Source organism: Numida meleagris, chromosome 1 (assembly GCF_002078875.1).
Source record: "Numida meleagris isolate 19003 breed g44 Domestic line chromosome 1, NumMel1.0, whole genome shotgun sequence".
Lineage (NCBI taxonomy): Eukaryota > Metazoa > Chordata > Aves > Galliformes > Numididae > Numida > Numida meleagris.
The window spans coordinates 86,827,882-86,845,991 of NC_034409.1; the positions used below are offsets into that span (position 1 = coordinate 86,827,882).

The 18,110-nt window shown below is 37.0% G+C and overlaps 1 long non-coding RNA gene across 1 annotated transcript; it reads left to right on the forward strand.

Moving 5' to 3' along the window:
- LOC110396919 lies at positions 15,017 to 17,551 on the forward strand. The gene is made up of 4 exons (XR_002437365.1): positions 15,017 to 15,230; positions 16,476 to 16,543; positions 17,047 to 17,243; positions 17,350 to 17,551. It is a non-coding gene; the product is annotated as an uncharacterized LOC110396919 (long non-coding RNA).

Below are 18,110 nucleotides of genomic sequence, written 5' to 3' on the forward strand. Positions count from 1 at the left end.
CCAATTTTCTATAAACTGGAAAGCATTTGCTTTAGACCAGTGTACAGAACTGAATGTTTACATGAGTTGGTAATACCCGCTTCCACTCTCTGCGTTTTCAGTGATACATCACCTTTGAACAACATGTTAGAGATGAGGTTTATTTTAAATGTAGAATTTATTTCTTTAAAAGCTGTGTTTCCTGCATGGAACAATAATTCGTTAAATGAGTTTTGCCTGTCAGTTTGAAAAACATTGGTTTGAGATAGAAAAGCTAAACAGTGGTTGTTTTCTCATTTCTGTCTCAAAATCTGTCATAACAATCATATGTGCAAATAGATGAGGTGTGCATCTACCTTGTGACCTTTGTAACTCAGCTGCTCATCAGAGGAATATGAAAAGGGACAGACTCCTCACGCTGCCAGTTCAGAGTGACCACAAATTATAACTTAAGGTTTCTTAGTATTTTTCACCGAAAAGCCAGAGAAAGTCTCCCTTAAAACTGTTAAATTTCTGCTTGTAAAATTGAAGCTTGAAATAATTTGAAGTCGGGGCCAAGTGGAGTCTCATGTCTTTTGCTTCCACACCTCCAGTTTGGATAATGCATGCATTTACCTAACTTGCTTCTGCGTGCGTAAGGCTCCTGCATATTTAAAGGCTGGGTATTCAGGGATTATCTGTCGTGCTTTTTCCTTTTGTTTTGATCACGCAAGGAGAGGCCACCAGTCCACATAGCCAGAGCAGAAGGGTGGGGCTTTGTTCTGCTGTATTTTTTTCCTTCCCTAAAGCTTTACTACTGCCACGTATTCTGCCAGATATTGCATTTGGGGGAAGGAAAATATACTGATCTGAGTGTGCGAATTTATAAATCGTGTCCATAGAACACTTGCTTATTAACACACAGAGACATTTAGCTTAAAGGCATAATATTCATTTTCAGTCAGCCCTCGGCAGTGAAACAGGAAATCTTGAAGGAAGGCATATGAAAGTCAGAACAGTGTTGTGAACAACTGCCAGCACAGGGAAAGAAAGTATTGGAACTATAATTAACATTCAAGGAAAACACAATTACAAAGTGCCTTATGAGGCACCAGTAGATTAAAATTTCATGTTTATATATGACAAAATTGGAAATTATATTCATTTTTCTAGGGAAAAAAAAGGAGTAACACAGCAGTATGCAGCATCACTTAATTAGCTCTTAATTGTAGATTTGTTGCTCAACTCCTTAAATTATGTTTCAGAAAAGATTCAAACTCATATACAATTAAAAACCCAGGATTAGTAGCAGGTGTATTGGTAAATAACTAAACAACGAATCAGCCTGGTATGTCAGAGAAAAGAAATCTTTTGTTGCACAGCTTAATTAAGCCCCAAGTTGCATAAAAAGAGGTTCCATGTTCTGACTTTTGTTTTCAGTCTAGATAGTTTCAATTTTCTTCTTCAAATGAGTTTAACTGATTTTAAAAAGTGTCTCGGTCTTTTTTCTCCTCAATGTTAAATCCCTAATCCCATTTTAAGTACTGGCAGCATTAATGGCAGTTAGTAGTTAATTACTGCATGTGTACTTTGATTCACAAAAATCAGAGGTTTAGGGACTGGTATCACGCTACCAGTGTTCTTTGTTGCAAATTATTTGCAGATGAAGTTAATTGAGTCATCTTATTCCATGGCTTTTATTCTGACATGTAGGTCACAAATTGAATCGTAAACCCATACAGTAATAATCAGCACATACCCTTTAAAGACTATCCCTGATGAAACTCAGTATGAAATAAACAGTTACATTTCTCAAAGCCTGCTCTGAATTAGTATCTGTAGCACACTGCATAGTAGTAGAAAAAAAATAGTTTGAATCTAAATACAGGCATATTTTCACATATTAATGGGTATGTTAATTTATGGTATTTGTATAAAGAAGATTAACTTTTTATTCAATATTTCATTATAGCAAATATCTTGAATTGCTGAAGCTGAGAATTTCTTACAGGTGATTGCTTGGCATGACAAAGATGTAAAACCATGCACACCAAGGCTTAGATGTTGATCTTATGCTTTGCAGTGCCACACAGTTATCTTCTCTTGATTCAGCAGAAAAAAACAGTATGCAGCCCAAAGTCATAGTAATTGTGGCAAGCAGTCTTTAACACAATGGAAAACAATAGAAGTAAAGCCGGTTTTAATAGTTTCTCATCTGCAAGTAGTTTTAATGTCACTTTCCCTCCATTGCAGCCACCATGAAAATTTGTATGATATACTTGTGGCTTGAAAGCATGAGAAGTATGTTTCAGTCATTCATCTTTCTCAGTGTTTCATTTTAGGAATACACGGGGTGTGCTCACAGTATGCAAGTTAAGTGGCAAAATGCAAATCAAGTTATGAAATGTGTAGACTTTCTAATATTAGAGAGGGAAAAATATATTGCCTAGCACAAATTATCTCATTTATTGAATTATGTTGAACATATAAAGTAGAGGTTAAAACCTTTGAAAGAAACCAATACAAAGTACCATGAGTGTATGTTCTTGTAACACCTCTGACTTAGAGATTGCACCGCATTAAAATACTTATGTACAGTAGATGTTACCAAGCATCATGATTGAAATAAGTGAGGTTTACTAAGCAATGCAAGCAGATTCTCTTGTTTGTGGACAATTTTTCATCACAAAGCATTTCGGAACTTCGTTATCCTACTTACACATTTAGGCATCATGTTAGTTCAGATAGACAAAAAATATGATGCAGCAATAAATAGTCCAGAAAACATATTCAGAGAAAAGAGCATTTTTAATTTTATGTTACTTTAAAAAAAAAAAAAGTCCTCAAATTAGCAGTAAAAAATGCACAGTATAGTGTCACATTGTGCTTTTTTTCTTTTTTCAATTGAAGGTCAGAGAAAGGAAAAAAAAACAACGGATGACACTTTTCTACTGAAAAGCACAAAATGTGTGGTAGTGTAACACAAAAGACGCTGGCTAATCAGATATTCTGCATTTAAATATGGGTTAAAACAAGATTAGGAATCCAGACTGTGCAAGAGATTTTCAAGTCCAGAGGTCAGAAAATATGCTAATGAGGTAATAGGAAGTATTCACTAAAGTTTATCCACATTAGGAATTCACTTCTCTTGAAGAAATCCTTCAGACAAAATACTTTTGGACGTATGTTTTGGCCTACTAATACCTAAATTATATGAGACTACCTGTTAATTTAGAAATAATCTAAGTCTCTTGTGGAAAAATCGGACTTTTTTTTTTTTTTTTTCCCCTGTGGAGGGCTTTAAATAAGTTCTTGATATTTTTTATGGGACTTGATATGTTGTACTTAAGACTGATTGCGCTCTCTGGTACACTAGGGAAAAAGCAGAACCAGTCTGATTACTGCAGGGCCTTGGTGATGTATGAATATGTGGAAACAGCCTTATTCGCAGCTTCCTTGATTCACATGCAGAAATATTAATGATCATAAAAATAATCCTGTTTTTTCAACCAGATTGTCAATGCCAGCTACACTGAATGGGTATTTTCATGTTGACCTTGTGAACTTGGAATTGCTTTGCATATTTCTTTTCTCTTGAAGAAATGCAGTCCTGGATTATGGCAGGTAACTCTGCTGAGTCTGAGAGATATACAGAACAAACCACTTCCCTCCCTTCTCTCATTCTCTAGCCATTCCAAAAACGGAAACTGATCTTCCATTTGATCTTGCCAAAAATGAGATGGCTTTGTTATTCTTAGATGTGAAACTTTTTTTATCCAAATTTTCTGATGAAAATTCTGGTGAAATATTTGATTTTATGGAAGCATATGTATTTTGTAGACAAGTAGGAATGTTTTTAGCACACTCAAAACATAACGAGCATTACTGATCAGCATTATCTAATTTAAGTCAATGCCATTCCGTTTGCAATTTTAAAATCTTTTTTTAAATTGATGATTATCTTGCTTCAAAGTGGGAACTTAAAAAAAAAATAAAAAAAAAAATAAAAGCTTGAGTTAGTATATTGAAACAAACCATACTTACATTTTAAATCAGCCAAAAATCTGTACTTCTTTTTTTTTTTAATGAGTCTGTCTCTGTGCTCTGTTAATTGTAGAATGCTTGTATAGGATGTCCTACATTGTGGCACAAAAGCAGACTTGTTGGCCATAATAAAATGAATGGTAGTGCTGAAAATATTTGGTGATGGTTGTAATAGAGTTAGGCAGGTACTTGCTCTCAGCCTGGTTTGCTCAAGAGAAACTGAGTTGTCACCATCATGGAATCAAAAAGTTTGCTACTTCTCCTTTCAGTTTTTCTGGAAATTAGATGTTCATTTATACATTGCTCTACGCCATTTTAGAGACAGTTTTTTGTGTATTTTTTTTTTCCCCAAGAAATTCTTCTGTGAAAATTTTTGCTTCAGTTCAGGACAGAGATGCTTTTAAAAATCACTTCCACCAGTGCAGGATATTTTAGTTAATCAGCTTAGATGTACTGTGGTTAAAAATGAGACCAAACGAGAGGTCTGGCAGGACAGTGTATTAAATTCTGGATAAACTCATTCAGAATGGTAAACCTGTGGGGAAAAGTAATTACTTCAGGAAATGTCGAGCTGCTGCTGATCAGACTTTATTACACATAATGTAAAAGAATGTTGTTGATGTTTTTGCTTTTTCTTCCTTGACAAGGAGGAAATTTTCCAAATATTTTCCAAAGCCACTCTCCTTCCCCCCATCTTTGTCTCGGAAATTAGATGTCATTCATAACTATGTCTGCACCAATTGTGCTTTTATGAGCAATTAAATAATTAACAATGTTGACATCTGAATTATCTTTGTTTGCCATCTGAGTTAACCCCTTACTGAGACCTCCGGGAAAATTGTACTTCTCAGAGCCAACACATTAGAGTCGGGCAGACATTTCTGCTTCAGTTCTGTGGTTTTCCACTCATGTTTTCATTCCTGCTGTTACACTTGGAGATTTAGAGTTGATTCTGAAATGTATTTAGCACTTTGACGTAAGCCAGTGAGATATTTCAATAGCAAAGTCAATGAGACCATTTATGCACTTGAAGTGAAATATGTCCGTAAAATGCTAATTAGAGAAGCTTTCTTACTGACATTTTGTTTGTTTCTTCCTAAGTAAGATTAATTTTTTTTCACAAAAAACAGTGAGTGTTTAAGAAATACACTTGTATTATTTGTTTGTCTCTAGTTTACACCAGGAAGTTTAATGTTTTAGTATTTCTTAATCTTTTTCATCAGAAAATACGTCAGTGCATTTATGTTAAGCTACAGCAAGGACAGCATCACTTTGTTAATTTCAGCGAGTCTTCTTTCTTTCAGCGCTTGAATGACCAAAATGAAGCCTGGGAATTAATTGATGGTCACGTATCAGCTCACTTAGGTTTCTTACATCTTAACTGATGAAAGTAATGTAGTCTATTGTTTCAATACACCTTAAACATTAAAAACTGTGTTTCGATCAAGTCAAATCAAAGCTTGTGCTTTAATAGGAGATTAAAGAAGAGAAATCCTTCCCTCAGCTTCTACTAGCCATTTATCTCAACAGTGCAGGCTATTATCAGGAAATAAACTCAGATCCAATTAGCTTTATCACTTAATTAGAGGCATATTTTTAGATTTATGCATTACTGACCTTAGTGCCATTGAAATGAAAATATTTAACTTGTGAAGAAACTCTGGAGTTTCACACCTCTCCATTCATTAAATTCAGTTGTTTGATGCCAGGCTCTACAGATAATATGATAAACATATTCAGGTAGATACTTCACTCAGCCTGAGGATCTGTGTGTTTGTTCACTGCATGTCTTTCTCACATAGACACAAATGGGCATCCCCAGCATCATCCTCTTTTGAAACATAAAAAAAAATTGTGACCAACATTATGAAATAGAATATCTGAAGAGAGACCGTGTGAAACCACAAGGATCCTTGGAGAATCTTCTCTCTGACTGAACAGGATGAATAACTGTGCCACTGTTTGTTTTTATGTTTTTGTTTCGTTTTAAGAATAATTGGCTTTTTTGTTGTGAGGTTTGGGAGGCGTTGATAGCTTTTTTTTTTTTTTTTTTTTTTTAAAGTTAATGTCTGTTGCTTTGGAGCCCAGACTCCAGCCTTGTGTCAGGAGCCAACTTCCAGGCAGTGCTGTTCTAGGCTTGTGTCCCATGGAAACAAAGTTTTCTTGTTTTTCTGTCCCATGCACTCTGTCTTCTCTCACATCCCAAGCAATTTTTAAATTTTAGTACCCAATCTTTACCAAAATTAAAAATGAGGCTGAAATCTCAAAAACAATTAAAAGTACATTACATTTCCTTACAGATATCCATGACTGGAGAAAGTAGAATCAGAATCATTTGAGTTGGAAGGGACACCTAAAGGCCATTTAGTCCAACTCCCCTGCAATGAGCAAGGATATCCACACCTAGATGAGAGTGCTGAGAGCTCCATCCAGCCTGACCTTGAATGTCTTCAGGGGCAGGGCTTCCAATACCTCTCTGGGCAACCTGTTCCAGTGCCTCACCACCCTTAATGTAAAAAAAAAAAAAAAAAAGAAAAAAAAGAAAAAACACTTTTTCCTTATATCCAATCTAAATCTCCCCCTGTTTAGTTTGAAACCAGTTCCCCTTGTCAGAAGATGCTAAAGAGTCTGTTCCCTTCTTTCTTGCAGCCCCGCTTTAGATACTGAAAAGGCACTCTTAGGTCTCCCCAGAGCCCTCTCTTCTCCAGGCTGAAGAACCCCAGCTCCCTCTGCCTGTCCTTGTAGAGGATGTGTTCCATCCCTTGGATCATTATTGTGATCCAAGGACTTGTGTGTTCTCTGGACACACTCCAGCAGGTCTATGTCCCTCCTGTACTGAGGTCTCCACATCTGGATGCAGTACTCCAGGTTGACGTCTCACCAGCACGGAGGGGCAGGATCACCTCCCTCGATCTTCTGGCTGCACTGCTTCGGATGCAGCCCCAAACAGTGCTTCAGCTGAGTGAGACTGTATTTAGCATGGGAACTCCACCCAGAAGCTGCGAGGGTTATCTCTCCAGAGCAGGAGACAAAGAATTTGCATTTTGGGGGAAAAAATGGTGGGCCTTTCCCCATATAAAGGTGTCTCATTCCTGTTAGTCCTCCAGAAGGAGATAAGAGTTGATGTCCCCATTTCCCGCTTCGCATTTAATTCTGTAATTTAAATTCTAACTCTCTTCCAAAACTTGATAAATTCTCTACTTGTTTCTTTTTTTCATGGATGTTTTATATAGGACTTAAGTGTTTATGGCATTAGGGTTTTGTCTGTTTACTCATTTTGAAGCAAGGAGTTGTTTTCTTTTCAGAAATTGAAAGAAGCCTAGTAGTACATGTATTTTTTGTGTGTTGGTTGGGCTTCTGGTGTTTGTGGTTGTTATTTTGTTTTTGTTTTGTTAGTTTATAATGGATTGAGTTCCAAGTAGCTATGGAGTAGCTGGTGATTGGAAAGTAGTCCTGTGAAAAGTGGGACCCAGCTTTCAGCTCCTTTCTACTGGGGTGCAGGTTGAAAGGAGCTAGAAGTGACATCATGAAGAATACTTTGGAATATTCTTTCATGGAGCTTCTTTCATAGGAGCTCTCTGCTCCCTCATACTGCACCCATTTAGTCTTGTTAAGTTCTTACATTTTTACTGGGTTATTTAAATCCATCTATATACTTTTCAGCTTTCCTAGATTTTATATGATTCATGTGTTCGGTTATTGGTATTTTTGCTTGCTTTTTAGTTTTGCTTTTTTTTTTAAAGCTAAATTGTTTGCTAAAGGTTCTTAGTATTTTTATTTATTTATTATCAACTTATGGAGAGGTAGAGAAAAGGAATAAAACAGAAGGCTGTGCACAATTCTTCACTTAGAAGCTGCTTTTTGAGATTTCCATCTGTAATTATCGTGGATGTACTGCAGGGCAGATTAGCATCTGCTAGTGAGAGTGTAGGAGAATTAACCCTGTCATGATTGATTATAGAATGGTCTCTCAAATTCAATCAAATTTGACCAACAATTTATTTTCTGTTGTTGTTGTTGGAGCAGTGATTTAAGCATGGACTGAGAACCAGAAATGCCTGGCTTCTAATCCAGGCTTTCATGCTGTCCAGGCCTGACCTATTGCTCCTTCCTGTTGTACTTCTTTTCTCCTCCTTGGCATAGGAATGACACTACTTACCTTTCCTGACATGTGTTGCTACGGTCAATTAAGATTTGTAAGCTCTCAGAAATCTTTTGCTGAAAGGATGTGAGGGATCAAAACTGCCTTTTTTTTTTCTTTTTTTTCAACCTTAAAAGTACAAAATCTGTTTTTCTTCTGTTTTAAGCAGGGAGTTATAATCAGCATTTCACTGAGTATTTCTTTCATCCTTTAGACTAATACAAAAAGCTTCTGGCTGGATACCATGTTAGGCTTTCAGAACTATTAAGAACATAATTTTAATTTATTTTGCTGAATACAATTGAAGAAGAACTGTGTTGCTATGTGTTCTGTACATTACACAGCAAAAAAAGGAATATTTTTCACATTAGGTTAAATTAAGAGCTAACGAGAGCAGTGCTGTGTCAGTTAACTTGCAGTTTACTACTGCTACTCTGATATTTTGACAAAAAATATTTTTATGCTTGGGCAGCTTCAGCTTATTTTCCAGCTTTTAGTAGAGCCCCTCTTCTGCTAAAAGTTATCTTGTTGTTTGCAGTTTTACCCTAATTATTAAAGAGAGTTCATTTATCATTTGGGACTTTAACATGTTTCTCTGTTCTATTATTTGTGTGTTGTAGGCCACCTCCAGAGGGGTCAGTCTTTGATGCCATGTATGCTATAGTTATCTTTTTGTATTTGTTGCTGTAGGTATTTTAGGTGAAGGATGACAAGTAGATGTTGCATGCAAATGCATGAGCGAGGAAGGTGTTAGAGGAGGGAGGAAGAGAATATCAAGCAGGGGTATATAATTCACCAAGCAATTATGAGATTCCGTGAGGGCTGAAAGATGAGTCAACACCATGCACTATTTTCCCCCACTTTTGAAAGGAGCACCTGTGAGCCCTGGTGCCATTCCTGACCAGGTCATGTTTGTCCGGCTGCTATATCATCCATCTTGCAGTTATTTAATCCAGTTTAAAAAAAGGAAGTCAAGTGTTTTAACTGGTTTCCTAAGGAAATGAGGCTTAAGCAGTCATTCCACATGACGTACTTGACAGAATTTTGTGGAAGTCAGCATCTGCAAACAGAAGGGACTAAATTAAAGTCTATGCTTGGAAAAAGCATGGCAGCACCCATCAGAATGATCAGCATGTGGAGGACTGGAGTGATAGCAGCATGTACTGTTCTTAGCCAAGCCAGCCAGCAAGTCCAAAGTTTTGGGCAGAAGTCATAGAAGGGGAGCAAAGAGACTTTAAGAGGTGAAGGGATATGCAAGAGAGCTAGCATTATGACAATCACAGGTAGGATAGGATGAGGTAGAGAAACCTAAGAGGAGGCTAGGAGATAGAAAAAGGATATAAAGGTATTGTGATGGGGATGACATGGAAGACCTGAGACAGAAATCTATAGAAAACTCATTTTATATTGTTTCACTGGCTCAGAATCAATGTGCTTTGCTGTCCTGAGACGTCATGAAAGAAGAGATGAATCAATATTATGCGATAATGTTCCCACATTCATAGGGGAAATAAAAGGAAGAATTTCTTCACAGTGATGCTGTGGCCACTTACTAGTAAAAGTGTGGGTTCATGGTTGAGGTCATGCTTGAGGTTAGTTCCCAAGTTAGAGTGACACCTGATGCTAACATTCTCTACATATTTGGAAAACTTATCACAATATGCAATTTCAGATCTGTCCATCTTAAAGGTGCACCTGATCCCTTTTCTCTAAGGCACCATCTGTTGTAGTACCAGCATTTCAAAAAGAAGAAGAATTTGGCATGATTCAGTAAGAGGAGATTACAGAAGAATGCAAAATACAAAGAGGAGCATGTGTAAGTCAGATACGATGAAACTCAGAGCCTTAGTGATAGAGATGGTGTAAAGAACAAGTGAGAAGTCAGGACTTCAAGTAGAAGCATCAGCATGAGATAGCTTTTCTTTACCTTAGTTTTTCTTGCATGGAGTGGGAGCAGAAAGAATACTGACAGTGGGTAATTGAAATGCGCTGCCAAACATGGTGAATCAGCTAGGGGGTAAGCTGGAGTCTTCTGTTGTTTTGTTTTCTTGTAGGGTGACAGAAACAAATCTATTGTAGCTGGAGAATAGGTTTAAGTGCCTTTTGAGTATTTTCCGTTAATGACTCTCCTGGCAGTCCTTCAAAATCCATAAGCTTGTTAGTTTAAAGAGCTTTTTTTAAAAAATTTTATTAACACACTCTCCTTAATCACTTTCTGTTGTTCTCCTTCATAAAGTGAAGAAAAAAATACATGAATAAAAACTTCTTTTTTTTTCTAAAGGGAAAATGATTTGCCATTTATGGAGGTGGTATATTAATTTGAAATATGAACTTTCAGATATATATGGCAATACTGACCATCCTGGTAGGACTATTCTACTATGCACGTTCCTACTATTACAGAAAAATGGGGATTGTTCCTTTCAATTTTGTCTATTTCAAATGAGCAGCACTTTAAGCCATTCACCATAAAAGCAAGACAGCCTTTTAAGAAAGGATGTATTGCTAAATACAAAAGAATGAATAAACTAGAGGTGAAGTCCATGTGCAACCTATTAAATTGTCCATGATTTAGACTATGTTCTCAAGTTTTATACACCAAAATGTCTAACCTTAGACAAGCAATGTAATCAGCAGGTCCCCAAACGTGTAATAATGTTCTTCATAGGGTTCTTCTTCTTGTTTGCACAGCTGCCAGATGGTGTATGGCATATCCCATTTCACCACATTATTATTTTTTCTGTCTAAAGGTTGGTGAGTGCTACAAGCCGGATGGGATATTTCACACTCGAATCTCATCTGTGAGTTTGATCCATGTATTAACAAAGACTGAATCTTTGCAAAGCTCCAAGCTATGCAAGAAGTTCTTGTTTATGAAAAATGTAACTTCTTTGGCACAGATGGTCTTAAAATTGTCCATAAAACTATTAAGAATCTTAGCCCAGTACCTATCTTTTTCTTCCTCTGCTCATCCTAACTCCTAATCAAGTTTTCTTTTCCTGTAAAAGCACACTATGGTAATAGACATATTAAGCTTGTTCTTGACCCTTCCACATCTAAATGCTATCCATTTGCTCCTTCACCTCTCAGTTCCTTAAATAACATCTCCGTATTTGCTGTCTGTAGCTCTTGCCCTTCAGGTTCTTGTATTTTCTCCAAGCTGAATCTTTTCCTACCTACTTCATTGAAACTGCCCCATCTGCTACTTCTTCGTGCATGTTTCTTCAGTGTGTGTTTTGGGGTAGTCCTTTCATCTTGGCTCCATTCATCCTCCTACTACTTCTGCTAGAGATTGACTTCCAGTCACTGAGACCTGTTGCTTGGTTGTCATCTTTGACACAACCCTTTTTCTTTGCAGGGAGAAAATTAGAAAGGCAAAAGCCCAGCTTGAACTCAACTTGGCTGCTGGGGTAAAAGAGAACAACAAATTTTTTTACAAATATATTAACAGTAAGAGGAAGGCTAAGGAGAATCTCCAGCCTATACTAGATGGGCTGGGGAACGTGACCACTGAAGGTAAGGAAAAGGCTGAGGTTCTCTATGCCTTCTTTACATCTGTCTTTAAAAGTCAGATCAGTCTTGGGATACTCTACCCCTTGACCTGGAAATGTCAGAATAAACCTCCCACAATTCAGGTGGAAACAGTTAGAAACCTACTACTCCACCTGGACTGCCACAAGTCCATGGAGCTGGATGGGATCCACCCAAGGGTGCTGAGGGAGCTGGTGGAGGTGATGACTATGCTACCTTCCATCATCCATCAGCATTCCTGGTCAACTGGAGAGGTCTCAGGGGATTGAAGTCTTGCCAGTGTGACTCCCATCTACAAGAAGGATTGTAAGGAGGATCTGGGGAACTACATGTCTGTCAGCCTGACCTTGGTGCCAGGAAAGGTTATGGAGCAGACTGTCTTGAGGGAGATCACACAGCATGTGCAAAACAATTGGGGGATCAGGCCTAGCCAGCATGGGTTCATGAAAGGAAGGTCCTGACAGACCTTCCCCTGAGGCTCAGGGGAGATCCTATTGCTCTCTACACGTACTTGAAGGGAGGTTGTGGCAAGGTGAGGGTTGACATCTTCTCCCATGTAACTAGTGATAGGACTAGAGGGAATGGCCTTAAGCTGTGCCAGGGGAGATTCAGGTTGGATATTAGGAAATACTGCTTTTCTGAAAGAGGGGTCAGGCACTGGAACAGGCTGCACAGGGAGACTGTGGAGTCACCGACCCTGGAAGTGTTCAAAAAATGTTTAGATGTTGTACTGAGGGACGTGGTTTAGTGGGAAATATTGGTGATAGGTGGACAGTTGGACTGGATGATCTTGGAGGTCTTTTCCAACCTTGATGATTCTATGATTCTTGACCAAACAGACATACTGGCTAAATCTTTGTTCCTAGGAACACATGTCCATATCCTGCCATCTTTTCTTTAGTCTTGATTTCTATGCTTATGCTTGACTCATTTAAAATGCTGTGGTGCATGAAACTGATTACATTAATTCTGTCTCTTCTTCCTATCAGTGCTTCTCCTTTCATCTCAGATGATTGCTCTAGTGTGTGCATACTTTCTAAAATAAGTCCTTTTTTTTATATTCTGTGTATCTGGATACATATGTAATAGAAAATGTGCACTGGATTAGAGGCTTGAACCACAGAGCTGAATCTGCATTCTACTCCTCCTAGGATTTGGGAGAGAATGAATGATTTGTGCTGTGGAAATCAGCATATGGATGTGTACGTCATATCTGCTGTAATTTTTATTGCCATGGAGCTAAGCTCAATTGTGCTCTCTGTTGCTTCCACAGTACTGTCATAACTTTTACTGAAAATCCTAAAAGAAGGAATGAACAATGTTAACAGCTTTTTTTTTATTTGTTAGGTTTTCATAGTCTTTCCCTGGTCTATGTGCATGTGTATTTGCACTTGTTTTCATTGTCAAAAACATTCTTGGCAAAGGTAATTTGAGTGAAGAGAATACCCCAGCTGTTTATGGCTTTTATCTCCAGAGAGTCAAAAGTTGGACTTTACCGTAAAGCAATCAGTTGCATGGAGTTTGCCCAATTCTAATGTGAAAGGAAGATGGCAGCTATTAAAATATCTATTCAGTATATCTATTCAGTAGATTGTATTCTGAAAAAAAAAAAATGGTTTTCATAATGTACATGTCTCAGTTTTTTTCATGATCAAAGTTATTGTTTGTCCAGCATCTGAAAAAGAGCAGCTCCTCCAAAGTGTTAGAATAGAGCAAGCTGTCTTATCCTGGGCAACCATCTTTCCAGTAATAAAAGAGGTAAAAAGTCTATTTGGTATTAGAATAAGCAGAGGTCCATCTGTCAGCATATAAGGCTGATTTCACCCATCTTCTGCTTCTTACACAGATGCATGTCACAACCACTATTAAGCTAAGAGCATCTTACTTCATCTACTTCTTGTCATCAGGTTTCAATAATTCTCCAAAGACAAGTATCTTATTTGCATCCCATAGGACGAAAGAGCACATGATTTCTTGCAAAACAAGTGGTAATTCCTTTTAACAGCACATATACTGACAATGAAATGAGTCCACTGTTTAGTACACTTTATTTACAGTTTGAAAGTTTGGGATCGTTTTTCATCTGGTGTCAATTCCATTCACTTCAAAGTCATTCCAATAATTCTCATGGGATTATCATTTAACTTCATATGTTGCATCCTCTTTCATGTTTATACAAGTGACAGAATGGTGCAGTCTGAGCCTGATAGCATGAGGTAGAATTTAATAACCAAATTATCAAAATTATGGACTTTCCCATTTTCCAAGTACATTCAATAAATTCAGTAAATATTCCCAAATTTCTACCTAAGTGGACCAAATTATTTAAACATAGTGCCTTAATCTGATTCATAATTTGTCTTCCCAAAAAGCTTAGCTTAAATTTTGCGGAAAATAAATGGTTTTTCGTAAAAGCAAAAGCTTCTGTTGGCAGCATGGTTGTCTCATTAGGTGTCTAAGTGCGGATGTGTGTGTTCAGCCCCAGGCACTTTGATAGTTGTAGTTATCTTGGGAAAGGCTAGGAGACAGTTTAACCTGTGCAGCAGAAGAAGACAATAAATAATGCAGAACATCCTGAAAGAAGCAGAGGTGGGTAAAAGCCTTCAGTGTTTTTTGTTTAATCCTTGGTCTTATCTTAATAACAAATCTTCTATTGTCACCCTGCTGGATGTACCTGCGTCCAACCCACTCCAGTATACCCACTTCAGGACACAGCTGAGCCTACCAGCCAAAATTCTGCACGTCTGGGAAAATGCATATAAGAGAGAGGGCAAAATTTTGCCTGAAAACACCAAATTCAGAGAGGAAGGAAAAAAGAGGAGATGCTGCAGCCTGAGGAGAGGAACCGTGTTGACCTGTTGAGGAGAGGAAGTGAGAGTCTGGGTCTGTCATGGCTGGGTCTGTCGGCCAGCCAAGGTCAGCCCATCACAGCCAGAAGAGACAGCTTGGCTCTGCTTTGCCAGTGGTCCTTCAGTATCACAAAACTGTGATGTTGTACTAGCAGCAGAAACATCAGAGGTAGATGTCAATAGTGATTGAGCCACTCATGTCTCTTATGCTGTGAATTTCAACTAAACTAAAACTCAACTTCTGGATTAGGCACATTACCGCCCACCCCTCCAAAAAAAATTAAAAAAAAAATTAACCAAAAAAACAACAGTAAACCCAACAGATTAGAAGCACAAATTATCCCCAAATGCCATTTAGACTTATCTTGTAGAGCATTAGCAGTGAAATGCACAGTCAGAACAGGCATAAATTGATTCATACTGTGTTTTATTTTCCCCCAGTCAATAAGGGTTGTATTCATTAAATAAATATTACGTTGGCTTTCAGATATTTTACAGCAAGCCTGTTTCTTCTGGGTCAGGATACAAGCTTTAATTTAAGATCAAGGAGGAAGAAAAGAAATTTTATGTTGATGGATCTTTAAAGGAATGTCTGCCTGAACCCCATTCAAAAGAAAATTCATGGAATTAAGTGTGTTATGGATCATTTTTGCATCATGGGAAAAACTTGGAGTTCCAGTTGGACCCTTACAAACTGTGTGTGCAAGGTACGGGTGTGAGACCTGGCATGTTATCTGTCTGGAGCGTTTTATTCTTTTTTCCTTACAGTTGAATTGTAACTCCTAGTTTGAATATTTGCAGTTATAGCTTTCTGCAGATTGCAGCCAAATTTTCAAATACCTCTTTGTGCTTGTATAGTCTTAAGTTAATTTCTGTTTCAGTTTGAGAATGTTCTGTCAGTAAATCAAAGTTCTCTATTGGAATGTGGGTCTCCTGTGGATGTGCTGATAGCTGCACTGGAAGAGGGAACCTAAAAGCAAAATGTTTTGGGGATTTTAGCTGAGCATCAGTAACATTATCACCAGTCACTGGAAAAGAACAAGAGATTCCGCAGCCACTCTATCTCATGCCTTTCATGATAATGTGAAATGCCATAGGAAAAGGAGGTAGACCAGTAGAACAGAAATGTAGAAGGAGAAAGTGTTCTGCTCTCTCTCCATAGTGCCTTATTTTCAATTTCACTTTTGTTTCCCATCTTCGATACTTTACTTCAATACTTAGTGTAATTCTTTAAAAAAAAAAAAAAAAAAGTTTTGTGAAAGATTTAAATGGCAGTGTTCATGATAAAAAGAAAAATGACTTTTCTTGATCATAGAAGTTTCTCTGGAGGAAATGGGAAACATGGCAGATAACTGAGTATACACATGCATGCCTGTGGCAATCACGTTACACGTAAAGATGGAATATTGATGTTTCCTCTCTAATACAAGTTACTGATTCTCTCTCTTGGGACTGAATATATTTGATAATATAACTTTGACTATTCAATTCTGGACTAGGGTTGTGAAGAAAATATTTGTAGGGTTTTTTTTTTTGTTTGTTTTCTTTTTTTTTTCTTTAAACAAAAGCTATTTCTTCAGAAATGCAGAAGTTGGTAAAATTGTTGCAATATGCCATATAACGTAATGAAGATCTCAGAAAGTTCCCTCTTTTAAGTAAGGCTGTGGAAGGAGTAGTATATACCTTCAAGTTAATGAACAAAGATGATTTAATGAATGGACCAAAACCAAACAAATACACAGACAGTTTCATAAAATGCTCCCCCTTTGAAGTCCGTGTTTTCCTCATTATTAACGATATGGGCTATTCAGTTGGAGTCTCCCACACAGTTATTCACACAATCAAACAACACATTTTAGAGTTGAAAAACGAGAGAAAGGTTTGAAATTTTTATTAATAACTTGTTTTTACTGGAAAATCTGATGTTTCTGATCAATATTTTTCGCATGCAGGTTTAAATCTAATTTGCAACATTGATATGGATGAATATGTCAAAACAAAAGGACTCTTTCCATCATTGGTGGGTTGACTATGTGATTTTATAACTTGTCTACCTTACTGAAAATAAGTTAGTCTGTACTTTCACTTTCTGGGAGGACTCAAAACACTTAAAAGCTACACAATTTACCTATCATTACCTATGCATTTCTTTTTAAGAAAAAAAGACTGTAAGAAAATCTTACTTTTTAGAGGAAGATGTATTATTTAATAGTTGAAAAATGTTTTCTGAAATGTTTATATGATTTCCTTATCAGAAATGTTTCTGTTACAGATATTACTATATGTGACATAAGTATGGATTTACAACTTAAAGCTATTGAAAATTTTTACCACTATAGAAAGTGGTTAAAAAAAAAAATGGTTCAAATAAAAAGGTTTTTACTTATTCATTTGTCATTTAGATATCAAAGACATGGTACCTTTGCTGCACCTTTAATGGTACAGAGAAATGGAGTAGAGCTCTAGTCTGCTTTGCTGGACAAGACAGCATTCAGAGATAATGGATTTTCTTCTTGTCTCCAGGACTTTAATATTTTGGATAACCAAGGCCAATGAGTGTCTGAAAAGAATTAATTCCTGTACAGCATTCAACACAATTTTGTCTGTGAATACCAGTAATAACATTCTACTTCATTTCTCCACTTCTGGGCACAGTTTGACTGGGATTCTTTTTACCCCTCTTCGATTTCTACATTTTAAACCACTGTTTATATCAGCAGGTAAATTTTCTTTTTCTTCTTTCTTCTTTTTCACTGCTCATTTTTTTTTTTTCTAAAATGTATAATGCTCTATACTCACTCTATAATTTAAATTGCTGTTTTCCAGCCTGGCTGAAGAATGTCTGAAAGAGTTTGAAGTTCAAGGGGATGTTTGTGTGTGTTTTGGCAGATGTTAAGAAGTTTTTCAAAAAATGAGTGCTGGTGTCTTACTAGAGGAAACTTCTGTCTTCCAACTGAGAACCTCTTGAGAGCTTATTTGTTGCTCTACATGCTCTGTCTGGTATGGCAGTGATACCTTTCACATTTTAGAGATTTCACTTTACGAGCACTGCTTCTTCTGTGAGCACTGCTTTTCTTCTTCTTTTCTTTTCTTTTTCTTTGAAGGGAAATAAAATTTAAGCAAACATAACAAACAATGAAAAAAAAAAAAAAACCCAACCCCCAACAGTCGCTCTGAAAAGTACCCTGCCAAAAGAGAAGAAAAACTATGCTGCAATTCCCTTACTGTGTGGTATGCATAATAGTGGTCAATGACCGGTTCCTTAGTTATTATTTTTTCCAAATGTGTTATGAATTTTATTGACCAAATAATAATACTAATACTAATAACAATGGATGTTTGTTCTGATTTTATTTTCTGTTTATTTCTAGGAGAATTCTGGTTAGGCTGAGGATGAATTGTCTGAAATAAATCATCACTCCCTTTTAGAAAGATATTAAATCTGCACATTTACTACTCTTCTAAAACTTGCAATCTTTGTCTGATTATTTGATGAGAATACAGAGTGTAAATGCCTGCACCTACCAATTCTTCATTGACCTTTCGACTTTCTTACTGTCGGGGGACACAAATTCTGTGATCCTGTC